Raw genomic sequence first — 13,431 nt, 5'->3', positions numbered from 1 at the left:
ATTCTAGCGAATAGAGTTGTAAGAAAATTAGTGTACGAGGTAAGAAACCCCTCACCTGCAGTATAAGTAGCTCTCGCGTGTTTGCTTTTATGCATTAGATTAGTTTTATTGAATTTTGTCAGCATACAGGGTGTATTTTAACCCTTCTCACAGATTTAGGGATTAGTGAGCATCTCTAGATGGGTCGAGTACGTGTATCCTCTGCAGATAGGGGTTTAGACGCTGCTGGGTGCCTAGAGGTGGTCTTCCTGATCGAGAGGAGAGTTAGAGAGCGCCAAATGCTCGACAAAATGCCTATCACAGCCTTATAATACAGTGGGCATTTAGTTGAATGCCATAGAACATGTCAAATAGCATGATCAGTTTTATTTCAGCTTTTATGGGACTAGATGTCCAAATGGGTGGGCTCCCACAGTCGCCTCTAGGTTCAGACAACCTAGTTCTAGGTTCAGATAACCTAGATTCAGCAAAATAGTATTAGCTATTCAGTATTTTATTTTCAGTGGCACTGTACTGGATCAGATATCCATGGGTTGGACTCCCACAATCGTCCCTAGGTTTAGATAACCTATTAACCCTACTAAATTCGGGACTTGCAAACCTGGGTCTAGTTAGGGGTGCGCGCACAGCAAGTACAGTTGCCGGGCCCAAACAGCATGATTATGTATTTTCACTTATATCTATTAGCTTTCAAAGTTTATTCAGATATGTGACTATAGCATCAGAACAGCACTAGTTAGCTCAATTATAATTCAGTTCCAGTTCAGTTTTCAGCATAGTTTATTCTAGTTGATGCTATGATATGATTACATGCTTAGTTTATGGTGCATGCCATGTTTAAGTGTTTATACCATGTTTCAGTATGCCATGCTTCAATGAGTTCAATGCATGTTTTCAAATAGCATGATTTCTAAAGCATATTTGCATCGCTTGCATGTTTTGTGATGTAGATGGTTTCTTACTAAGCTTTAAGTTTACAGATACTATTTTTCCTTATACTGCAGATAAAGGTAAAGGAAAGATGAACTAGCAGAAGGAGCTGGAGGACAATGCAAAGGATGGTGTGTGTGGAAGGAACATGGAATAAAAGATCCTTAGGGGATCTAGCAAGCTTAAACAATTGAACTTTTAGTATTTCTATTTTCACGCACTTTTAATTGTTAAATGCTACGAACTAGTAAACCATGCTTTATATCCAGTTTAGAATGCTAGCTTTATGTCATTAGAATATATTCTATGGATTGTATAAGTGAAATGTGAGATTTTGGCATGAACTAGTGCTGAAATCAGAGCTTAACTGCAAAATCAGAAACCCCAATCGATCGGTGGATCGATTGGGAGGTCCCAATCGATCAGCTGATCGATGGGGCAGATTGCTCCACGAACAGTAGGTTTCTGGATCGATCAGCCAATCGATCCAGCAAATTCTGTCGCGAACAGAAGGTTCGGGGATCGATCACTGGATCGATTGGTCAGTCTGGATCGATCAGCCGATCAATCCAGAATATCATCCCGAGCACAGTAGCGTGCTGGATCGATCACTGGATCGATCCAACCTATGTCCCGCGTACAGTAGCCGGCTGAATCGATCCCTGGATCGATCCGACGTTCCAATCGATTAATGGATCGATTGGGAGGTCTGATAACAGCTGGAAAACATTTATTTCAGTTCCTTGACCATAGGGGATGTAGTATATGCTAGGTATACTTTAGATTACACCCTTTAGCATGTATAGAATCAAGAAGTGTTAGTAGCTTAGAAAAATTTAAATTAGTACAGCTTCCGCATCTAGATTTTATGAAAACACTGGAATAGTTAGCACAGCTTAATGTGACGATCGGCCTTACAGCTTAGCCAGTAGAAGGCGGGTCGTTACAATTATTATGCTAACACTTGTCTTGTAGGTCATTATCTTGTTTATTGAACTAACATGTTTTGCATGGCAAGAAGAGCACAAAATGCCTCTGGTGAACAGTACCCGAGGTGCCTTCGAAAGGATGGAAGACATCTTCATGGAAGGCACCTTCAAGCATTGAAAGCACCTTGGCACTATTTATAGAAGGCGCACATTCAGTGCATTGAATACGCCTTCCATAGGATAAAGTTTAGACTTGATCGCGGATAAGGGCCAGGTTATTCACGATCGAATTTGTCGGGTTGGAGGTGCCTTCAAGGCCTTTGAAGGCACCTTCCATAGCCCTTATAAGGGCTTCTCGACCTAAGCTTCAATAACAACTTCTATACAAGCTTCCACGTGATCCTTTGGGCTTCTGAGTGCTGCTAGATCATCCTCTTGGTGTGCTGTGAAGCTGCTGTGCCCGACAACCATTTCGAGGACTTCCGATTGTAGAGGGAAGATCAACATCGACAAACAAGTATTCATACTTCAGTTCTTACTTGTCGATAACGAAGCTATTTTGTTATACTTAATTAAGTATAAAGGAAAGTGTAGCCTATTACACTTTTCTATTTCTTCTCTTTGTACTAGATTCCCTCTTCCGGAGATATCGGAAGAGGTATTTTATTGGATTACCCATCGATAGGTCCACGAGGCCTGAGTCTTGGAGTAGGAGTCACCGAATGCTGTGAACCAAGTAAAATCAAACGCGTGCTTTCTTACCTACTTTTCTACTTCGCTTTCTAAATTATTTTTCTACTGCGTACTTCGCTTTTAATTTTAAAAAGTAAAAATAAGTTTTTAAAAATCATGTGATTCACCCCCTGTCACGTGAGTCTTGATCCAACAACCCTGACCTACTTTGGGCCTCCCCGCAAGCATCCACATCTGGTCACTCTTGACCTGTTCACGCCTCCCTACAAGCATCCGATCACCCTGACTTGCTTTAGGCCTCCCCGCGAGCATCCAGTCACCCTGATCTACTCTAGGGCCTTCCCACAAGTATCCGATCACCTTGACTTCTCTAGGCCTCCCCATGAGCATCAGTCACTCATGACTAGCTCCGGGCCTACCCTCAACTTCGTTCAAGGCCACCCCACATGGCATCTGGTCTAGACCATGACTCTGATACCATTTTTTGGGATTTAAGGATGTTCACATATCTCCACAATGGTATGATATTGTCCATTTTGGGCCTAGGCTCTCATGCCTTTGCTCTTGAGCTCTTCCCAAAAGGCCTCATGCGTATGGAGATATCCCACACCCTTTTAAACCCATGATCTTGTTCAAATCTTTCTAATGTGGGACTTTGATTGAATCCCAACATAAAGTATATATATTTTAAACACCAAAGATCACTTAGGAAAATTTTCTGCTAAGATGGATGAGGGTATTCTAGTAGGGTAATATAATCATCGTAAAGTCTATAGAGTTTACAATAAAAGATTTAAAATAGTTAAAGAATCTTTAAATATTGTTTTTGAAGAAAATCTAATTTCAAATTCTAATAAAACAATAGAGGTTGAATTGCAATTTGAATTGGAAAAATTAATATTAAATGAGAAAAATGATCATGGGGAATAAAATTAAGAAAGTGAGAATGAAGGAGTAGAAGAGTCACTATTTGAGAATGTGGTCACCACAACTCAAGAACCAATATCCACTAGGACAAATGCAAATCATCCCTTAGATCAAGTAGTGGGAGATATTACACAAGGGGTAAGAACTCGATCATATTTTTAAAATGAGGGAAGTCAAATAGCCTTAGTCTCCTAAATTGAACCAAAATCTATTGATGATGCTTACTTGATCCAAATTAGATTTTAGCAATGCAAGATAAATTATCTCAATTTGAGAGAAGTCAAGTTTGAGATTTAGTTCCTAGATTTGAAAAAAATAATTATTGATACAAAGTGGGTTTTTGGGAACAAACTTGATGACAAAGTAATGGTTGTGAGAAACAAAGCTAGATTGATTGCTAGAGGCTTCAATCAAGTAGAAAGGTTAGATTATGATGAAACTTTTATACTCATAGCTCAATTGGAGTCCATTAGGATGATTTTAGTATTTGCGCTCGTAAAGAATTTAAGTTGTATCAAATGGATGTGAAATCAACATTTTTAAATGGTTTTATTAAGAAAGAAGTTTATGTTGAGGAACCACTGGAGTTTAAACTTTTAGATTTTTGAAACCATGTGCATAAACTTAAAAAGGCCTTGTATGGGCTAAAACAAGCACCTCATGTTTGCTATGAACGACTGCCAACATTCCTAATGTTTATAAGTTTTCATAGAAGACAAATTAATCCTACTTTATTTATGAAAAATAATAAAAATGATATTTTTTGGCCAAAGTTTATATAGATGACATTATTCATGGTTCCACAAACAAAGATTATCTCAATGAGTTCATAAATCACATGGAGAGTGTGTTAGAAATGAGTTTGGTTGGTGAGTTGACATTTTTCCTAGGATTATAAATTAAACAAATAAAAGAAGGAATATATATTCATCAATCTAAATGTGCCAAAGAAATCTTCAAGAAATTTAGAATGGAAAATATCAAAGAAATATCTACCCCTATGGGCACTAACATAAAATTAAATAATGATCTTGAAGGTAAAGAAGCTGATCTAAAGTTGTATCATAGTGTCATAGGTAGTCTCCTTTATCTCATAGCTAGTAGATCTGATATCTTATTTTCCATGGGTATATGTGCAAGATATCAATCTTGTGCCAAGGATTCACATTTATGTGCGGTCAAACAAATTCTTCGATATCTTAAGGGAACTCAAAGTGTAGGTCTTTGGTATCCTAGAACCGAAATTTTTGATCTTGTAGGATACTTCAATTCTGACTATGCTGGTTTTAATTTGAATCACAAAAGCATTAGTGGTGGATGTCAATTTTTGGGGCCCTCTTTAGTTAGCTGGTCAAGTCAAACATAACATTGTGTAGCACTCTCCACAATCGAAGCCGAATACATAACTATGGGAGAGTATGTGTCACAATTGTTATGGATAACTTACACTTTAGAGGGTTATAAACTCATCTACAAAAATGTATAAGTTCTTTGTGATAATGTGAGTTCCATAAACTTGATCAAAAATCCAATTCATCATTCAAGGATAAAGCATATTGAGGTAAAATATCATTTTATTCGAGATCATGTGGTTAGAGGTGATATTGTCTTTAGTTATATTGAGACAAAATCTAACTTAGTCGATATCTTCACTAAACTACTTCCCAAAGCTGAATTTAGCTAATTAAGAAGGGAATTAGGAATGTTCCTTGTTGAGTAAATAAATAACCCTTAATGATCACTTCAACGATGGAACTCATTGAAACCAATTTTACTTTCAAAATGCATCTCATAAGAACATTTGTTTTACTTTGTTTGTATTTTTGATTTATCTAGATGGGAGTGAGATGCTAGGAACAATCCTATTAATCATAATGCTTATCATGATGTATTACTTTAAGTAAGAGGGTTGAAATCTTTTATGAATCATTGACTTGACTAATTGTGGTGCAAACTTTTTTAATCAAGTTTTATCAGTAATCCCAATCGATTGGTAACTCTGTGATTTCTCTCAGAGAGTATTAGAATTGATTAGAGGAGTTGGCAATCAATTAAAAGTTTCTATGGTTTATCGCAAAATAGTTTCCAATTGATTGAATCAATCAATTATGAGTAAAATTTGCGAGCACGGAACCCCACTAAACCGATCACGATGATCAATTTGACCCGACCAATCAACTGGTCTAATCAATTGATACCAAGTTTTCATGAACATAGAACCCCTATGAATTACAGTGATTGATTTGACTAGACCAATCGATTGGTCTAATCAATTGTGATTAATTTTTCCACTCACAGAACCTCACTGATTTGATCGTGGTGATCGATTCAATATACCAATTGGTGCTAATTTTTCCATGCACAGAACCAATTTGAATCGATTGAGCTAATGGATTAAAGCCTCACTCAATCGATTGGTGAAACTCATGAATCGATTGGGAGACTCGATTTAAGACTCATGCCTTAACTAATCGATTCATTCACTCATTGTTTCCAGAGCACTAGCCCTCTGAAATTTTCATCATTGGTGTCACCAACTATTCTTCATCTCTGACATCTCTGTTGAGAATCGGTAGCTGACTAGAGGGGGGGTTGAATAGACTAGGTCACCCCTAATTGTTCTTCTTTCTACAAGATGTTAGTTTTCCCAAGAAGAAATGGAACTAAAACAAGAAAGCAATCAAATGAACACAAATTCTAACACATTTCCTTTTACGTGGTTCAGAGATTGCTTACTCCTATTCCATAGTTTGTCCTTGAGGTGGATGAACCCTTAATCGTTTGGTGGATTAGTCCTCGACAATCTCCGGCTAGAGCTTACTCCTTATTGGTGGAGTACAACCTCTCACAAAACTTTCTTCCTCTTACAAGATGGAACTTAGGTTTAGGAGGAAGAGAAAGGCTTGGAAGCTTTAGGCAAAAACTTAGGAGTTATTCAATGAACATTAGTAACCTCCTTCTTCCCCCAAAGTTCCCCATAAATAAGAGGAGAGAGTTGAACTCAAGATCAACTCATCTCGGTACCAGTCGACTGGTCCATACACCAGTCGACTGGTGTAGCCATTGGGGACAACCGACGGCTCTTTGTAGAATCCGGGATTCTGCCAACTGTCACCAATGACCTTGTGCTAGTTGACTGGTGTTAATACCAGTTAACTGGTGGCTGTTGTCTGAGTGAACAGAGAGCTTCTGTTCGTTGGATCAGTCGACTAGTCCATATACAAATCGACTGGTCCCAGTTATACACTCACACTCATCCTCTCCAGAGTCTCCCTTTGAAGCCCTTCTTCCTCGACCTTCGTCCCTCAAATGCACACAAGCCCACAACTCCTCTCCATGCATCCTTCGCATTGCCTTGAAGTCCGTTTCCCTCGGCTCCACTCCGTTTCTCGTCTTTCGGAGGTCCCTCGGATGCCTTCCACATCATCCTTCACCGTCTCAAGGACCTGAGCCCTAGGATGAACTTCCCAAAATTGACCACACTAAACTCCTCATGTGTGTTTCACCAAGTCCTACATGACTCAATTACATATATCAAACCAATATGAAAGCCTAACTTAAACTCTTTGACACCCATCAAAACCATGATCGTACCGATCAATCCTAGGTCAATTGTGCCAACAATCTCTCCCTTTTTGATGTGTGACAATATGTTAAAGGTAGGCATAAATGATACTTGAAATATTGAAATCAAAATGTAAACATTGAAGCATAAATCTAACCTCTCCCTTAACATATGCTCCATCACTTAATTTTCATGTTTTGCACAAATATAAGTTTCTAACTTAAACTTTTCCATTTCTCTCCCTTTGACACCATCAAAAAAAATTGTTCCAAACAATCACACATACCATGTCATCAAATTTTGGACTAATTTAACAGAAATCAACTACTGAAAGTGCTGGAAAATATATACTAGTCGACTGATATTTGATGCAGTAGACTGGTACCTAAGCAGTTCGAATTTCAACTTTTTAATGCCAACTTCAGAAATGTATAAAAAATTCTAAGAATTTCAAAAAATCATGAAATTTTGGAAACATATATCTTTCAAGGTCCTCTATCAAGGAAAAAAAAATATTTTTCATAAAAATTCAAGGTATTTTTGAAGTTTTGACAAAAATTCAAAAACATTGAAAACTACTCAAGTTTGTATCAATTTGAAGCTTTGTTTTGTGTTCATATGTTTCAAAATAAGCATACCAAGATAAATAAAATATAGAGTGTTTTCAAAACATTTAAAATATCCAACTCTGATTTATGGGCAAGATATTCATTAATTAAATATTTACTTTCCCCAAAGTTGGTCTATGATTACTAAAAATTTAATACATTTCATAACCCATCAAAATGCCATAAGCACAAGTGAATTATGAGTATCATCCTATCATCTCACATCCATGCCTAGGATCATAAAGCAAGTCATGCTTATAGTTTGTTGTGAGATGTAATGAAAGGTAGTGCCTACTTAGCCCTTCTTATCATAAAGTTCTATCAAGGCTAAGTGTTCTCCTTAAGGTCTTAAGTCAACTATTTTTTAAAAATTTAAATATGACTTCAAAGGTTGACTAACCCAAAAATCCTATAACTCTTGAGGATTGACTTTGGCACCCAATAGAAATTCTTCCTAATTGGGTTAACTAAATACTCATTGGGAATCCATAATTCTATCTATTGTCTTTGTCTTGGGTTGCCCCCTAACAATTAGACAATAATAAGACTTTTCATTATTGGATTTCTTATAACCTAAACCTTTTTTGTTGAAACTTGCCCTTTGGCTCCCAATAATCATGCTTAGGGTATTTGAGCTAATTTTAAATTTTTTAAGGGTATTGGTAAGATATTCTACCTTTTCCCTTAATTCCTTATTTTTTTCTTCTAAACATGAATCATTTAAACTAGAAGTAGCATGTATACTAGAGGACTTATTTAACTTAAAAGACATAGATTCTAATTTTTCTACTAGCATGCTAATATCAAGTTTGAAAGATTTCTTTTTCTTTTTAGCCTTAAACAAATCTTTATTTGTACTTGTAATAATTTTCACTAAAGTTTGAGTGGGTAGATTGTATACCTCACTTACCGAGAAGTCCGAATCTGATGTTTGTCCTCCCCCTTCACTTGATCTCCCTTCTTCTTCTTCACTTAAGCTCTTTCCTTCTTCATTTTTGGATGGGGTGGAGGCAATATCACCAATTCCCATTAGAGAAAAATGGAAAAGATGGTGTTCTTCTTCCTCCGACGATGAAGGATCATCCCAAGTTATCTTAAGATTTTTTGACCTTCTTCCCTTTTTCTTTTGTCTTCTTCTTCCCTTCCTTCCTCTTTTCTTCTTTCTTCTTTAGGAGACGACATGTATCTCTCATATGTCCTTCTTCTTGGCAATTATAGAAAATGATCCTCCTTGTCCTATTTTTTCCCCTTGAACTTCTCCTAGCATGATATTTGTTAGTTGAAAAATTTTTAAATGCTCTTCTCATTTTTCTTACCATATACACCTCTTGATCACTATCTATTGAGGAGCTTGTTTCTTCAGAGTTAGATGATAGTGGGAGTGAAGACTTCTTCTTCTTGTCATTTCCCTTGTTTGCCACAAGAGCTACTCCTCTTGATCTATGTGCTTCTCCATCCAACCCTTCAACTCTAGTTTTGTGGAGCTCCATTGTTGAGAAGAATTCATCTAGAGTACACTTCTCTAGATCCTTTGAAATGTAGAATAAGTCCACTATTGACATCCAAGTTATGGTTCTTGGGAAGGAATTTAGGGCTTTCATCATCATGACACAATTTGAAAGTATCTCACCTACACTTGTTAGTCCATTAATAATTTCCTTAATTCTAGAATATAAAATTGATACATTTTCTCCTTTCTCAAGCTTGATATTGTTGAGTTGATATCAGAGAAGGTCTCTTTTTGCAAATTTTACTTCCGATATCCCTTCATGAAGCTCCACTAGCTTTTCCCACAAGTCCTTAGCGCTTGTGTAGTTTCCAATCTTAGTCACCTCCTGTTAGGGAAGAACACTTAGGAGGTGATGCATTGCTCTTTTGTTTGCTACATGCTCTTCCCTTTACTTCTTGCTCCATTTCATGGCTTGTCCTTGAGGTGGATGAACCCTTAATCCTTTGGTAGATTAGTCCCTGACAATCTCCGGCTAGAGCTTACTCTTATCGATGGAGTATAACCTCTCACAAAGCTTTCTTCCTCTTACAAGATGGAACTTAGGTTTAGGAGGAAGAGAAAGGCTTGAAAGCTTTGGGCAAAGACTTAGGAGTTATTCAATGAACATCAGTAACCTCCTTCTTGCCCCAAAGCTTCTCTTAAATAAGAGGAGAGAGTTGAACACAAGGTCAACTCATCTCGGCACCAGCCGACTGGTCCATACATCTGTTGACTGGTGTAGCCATTGGGCACAGGCAACGACTCTTTGTAGAATTCAGGATTTCGCCAACGGTCTCCAATGACCTTGTACCAGTCGACTGGTGTTAATACCATTTGACTGGCCACTATTGCTGAGCGAATAGAGAGCTTCTGTTCATTGGACCAGTCGACTGGTCCATATACCAATCGACTGGTCACAGTTACACACTCATACTCATTCTCTCCGGAGTCTCCCTTTAAAGTCTTTCTTCCTCAGCCTTCGTCCCTCAGATACACACAAGCTTATGACTCTTCTCTATACATCCTTCGAATTGCCTTGAAGTACACTTCCCTTGACTCCACTTCGTTTCTCCTCATCTGGCGGTCCCTCAGATAACTTCCACATCATACTTCATTGTCTCAAGGACCCGAGTCCTAGGATGAGCTTCCCAAGCTTGACTACACCAAGCTCCTCATGTGTATTTCACCAAGTCCTGCATGACTCAATTACACATATCAAACCAATATGAAAGACTAACTTAAACTCTTTGACACACACATTAAAACCATGATCGTACTGATCAATCCTAGGTCGATTGCACCAACAATCTCTCCAACGGTACCTCAGCCATTTAGATCACTCCGATAAGCCCTAGGTTCCTTTAGGTTCTTATTTTTCCCTTCAAAATCAATCGATTGTAGCTTATCATTGTCCACAAACCTAAGTTTCTAGTGCCGGTACATTGCCAGTAATAGTTCTTCCTCCAGTGAACCTATGTTGTCTCGTCCTTCTCTCTTGACCTATTTAACTTGCTAAGCAACAAATGTCATTGAAGTAAAACCCTAAACCCTAGTTTGTATTCATTGATTTCCTTCTTTATGACAACCTCACTAATCTTTTAAGTGTTGCATTCCATTCATGCATCATCCATCATGTTGTTTTTGTGTTCTTGGACTGTTGGTGCATTAATCATTCATTACCTTTAGAAAGAAACAAAAGAAGGTTGCTTCTAGTGAGGGTTCATCCTGACTCCACCCTCTACTGCCAACAGATTCTCATTTTCCAAACGTTGTACTTCAATATGCATTCAATTCAAATGAATTCAAGCTTATTCCTGCTCGGTTTGGGATCATTGTTATGATGTTATTAACATCATTTGACATTATCAATTAGAGTCCTTAGATTTTTGTGAGCATGACATCAATGAGGGTTCGGTATCCAAATTTTACAACAACTTACATTCATCCAATGGTTTGAAATACCGAATTCGTGTTGCTAAGCAAAATCTAGACTTTACTCCTGAAGTCTTATAAAAATTTTTAGGTTGTCATCCATCCTTAACTGATTTTGTTTGCTACCCAATGTTGCTTGACCTATTGCCACCACCTTTTGAACATCTGTCCATCTTCTCCATGTATGAGCATTTTTATCAATGACCTCGTCCTGGTGGCCCTAATGCTAACATAAATACTTTTTCTATCCTTGAAATATCTTCTAAGGGCAATGCTCTTTTTAAGGTTGTTATTAATTGTCTTCTTCCTATCATGACTCACTCTTTGGCTATCATTCATCCTCTGAACTTATTTATGTTATATCCATTCCATCATTCCCTTGATATCAATGTGGCTTTGAACTTTTTTTACTACATCATCCATTTCATCAAATCGGTCTTTGGTATAGTTCATTTATCTTTTGGTCATATTATCATGGCATGGTTAGCATCTGTGGGCATCGACATGTCAAACAGCAAGTTGGAGCCGATGACGACGAAGTACTCCAGGGTTTCTGGTTGATCCTTTTCTTTGTGCAAACTCCATGGAAATCACTTGAGATGTATTGATGGTCGTAATTTTGGTGAGGGGCCAAGGCGGCGACCATGAGATGCAGAGCAGACACTAGCTAGAGATCCTGACGTAGTTGGTTAGTAGGATGATGTTGCGTGCGATGTGTATGGTGAGTGATCATGTCTGAAACCTGCGAAGTGGTGCAGCTGGCTCCGGTGAACAATGATCTCTGATGAAGATGACCTCCTAAAGATCCAGAAGAATCCCTCAATGATCTCGTGCACAATGAGACAAGATGACAAAACATTAGTGACCTAAGATCGGGGTGGGGATTCCTGGTTAGGTCCTCTGACGCTCAAGTCAGTTCCTCTCTCCAAGGTGGACAAAAAAGAAGTACAGTAACTGAAGTACTTAGAAACAAAGTTTGGATACTAGAACTTACTCACCTTGCCAACGGAGAGGATTTTCCTTTTTATACTACTTCATGCAACCTCCATAGTCATAAAGTGGTCCCCGGTTTATTAGAGTTTATTAGGAGATGAAGTCATTTTCTAAGCTTCATGCAATAATCTTTTAAGGAATCTTTTTAGTACCCGAGATGTACCTATTTTATCATTTGTGACTCATGTTTATGATGAGGGATGCATAGGAACACGTCACTATAACTGAAGAAGCTTCTAGAAGATATTTCCCACAAAATTTACTAGGCTGTCATACTTATATACTTCTGTTAAGCATGTCTTGACTGATCATTCAAACCGGTCATGTATATATTGATAATATATATCTTGAGAATACCCTCTGCTAAGCATGTTTCAGACAAGAATGTCTATGAACTTTATAAGGTTGAGCACCCTTACGCTCAGTCAGGTTGTGCCCGGCTGAGCGCATATACACACACTGGTGCTTGCTCGGCCTTCAATCAGTTGATAATATACGAAAAACTATATATAAGGCTAAGTGCCTGTACGTTCGGTCGGGCTCGGCCGAGCGCATACACTCACCCTAATGCTCGCTCGGCCTTTACTCAGCTGGTAACATACTAAAAACTATATATAAGGCTAAGTACCTTTACGCTCAGTCAGACTTTGTCCGACCGAGTGCATATACACATACTAGCGCTCACATGGCCTTCACTCTGTCGGTAACATACTAAAAACTATATATAAGGCAAAGTGCCTGTACACTTGGTCAGGCTTTGTCCGGCCGAGTGCATATACACATACCGGCGCTTGCTTAGCCTTCAGTCGGCCGGTAATGTACTAAAAACTATATATAAGGCTAAGTACCTTAACGCTCGGTTAGACTTTATCCAGTCGAGTGCATATACACATACTGGCACTCGCTCGACCTTCAGTTAGCCGGTAACGTACTAAAAACTATATATAAGGTTAAGTGCCTTTACACTCGGTCGGGCTTTGCCCGGCCAAGCACCTATGCGTACACTGATGTTGGCTCAGCCTTCGGTTGGCCGGTAATATACTAAAAGCTTCAATATAAGGTTAAGTACCCCGACCAGGCATATATGCGCACACGGATGTTCGCTCGGCATTCAATCAATCGATAATATACTAAAAGTTATATATAAGGTTAAGTGCCTTTACACTCGATCGGGCTTTGCCCGGTCGAGCGGATATATTCACACTAATGCTCGCTCGGCCTTCCCTCGGCCGATAATATACTTAAAACTATATATAAGGCAAAGTGCCTTTATGCTTAGTCAGACTTTGTCTGACCGAGCGCATATACATATACTGGCGCTCGCCTGGCCTTCAGTCGGCCGGTAACATACTAAAAACTATATAT

The sequence above is a fragment of the Zingiber officinale genome, chromosome 3B (genome assembly GCF_018446385.1).
Source record: "Zingiber officinale cultivar Zhangliang chromosome 3B, Zo_v1.1, whole genome shotgun sequence".
NCBI lineage: Eukaryota > Viridiplantae > Streptophyta > Magnoliopsida > Zingiberales > Zingiberaceae > Zingiber > Zingiber officinale.
Note: the sequence above shows the minus strand (reverse complement) of the source record.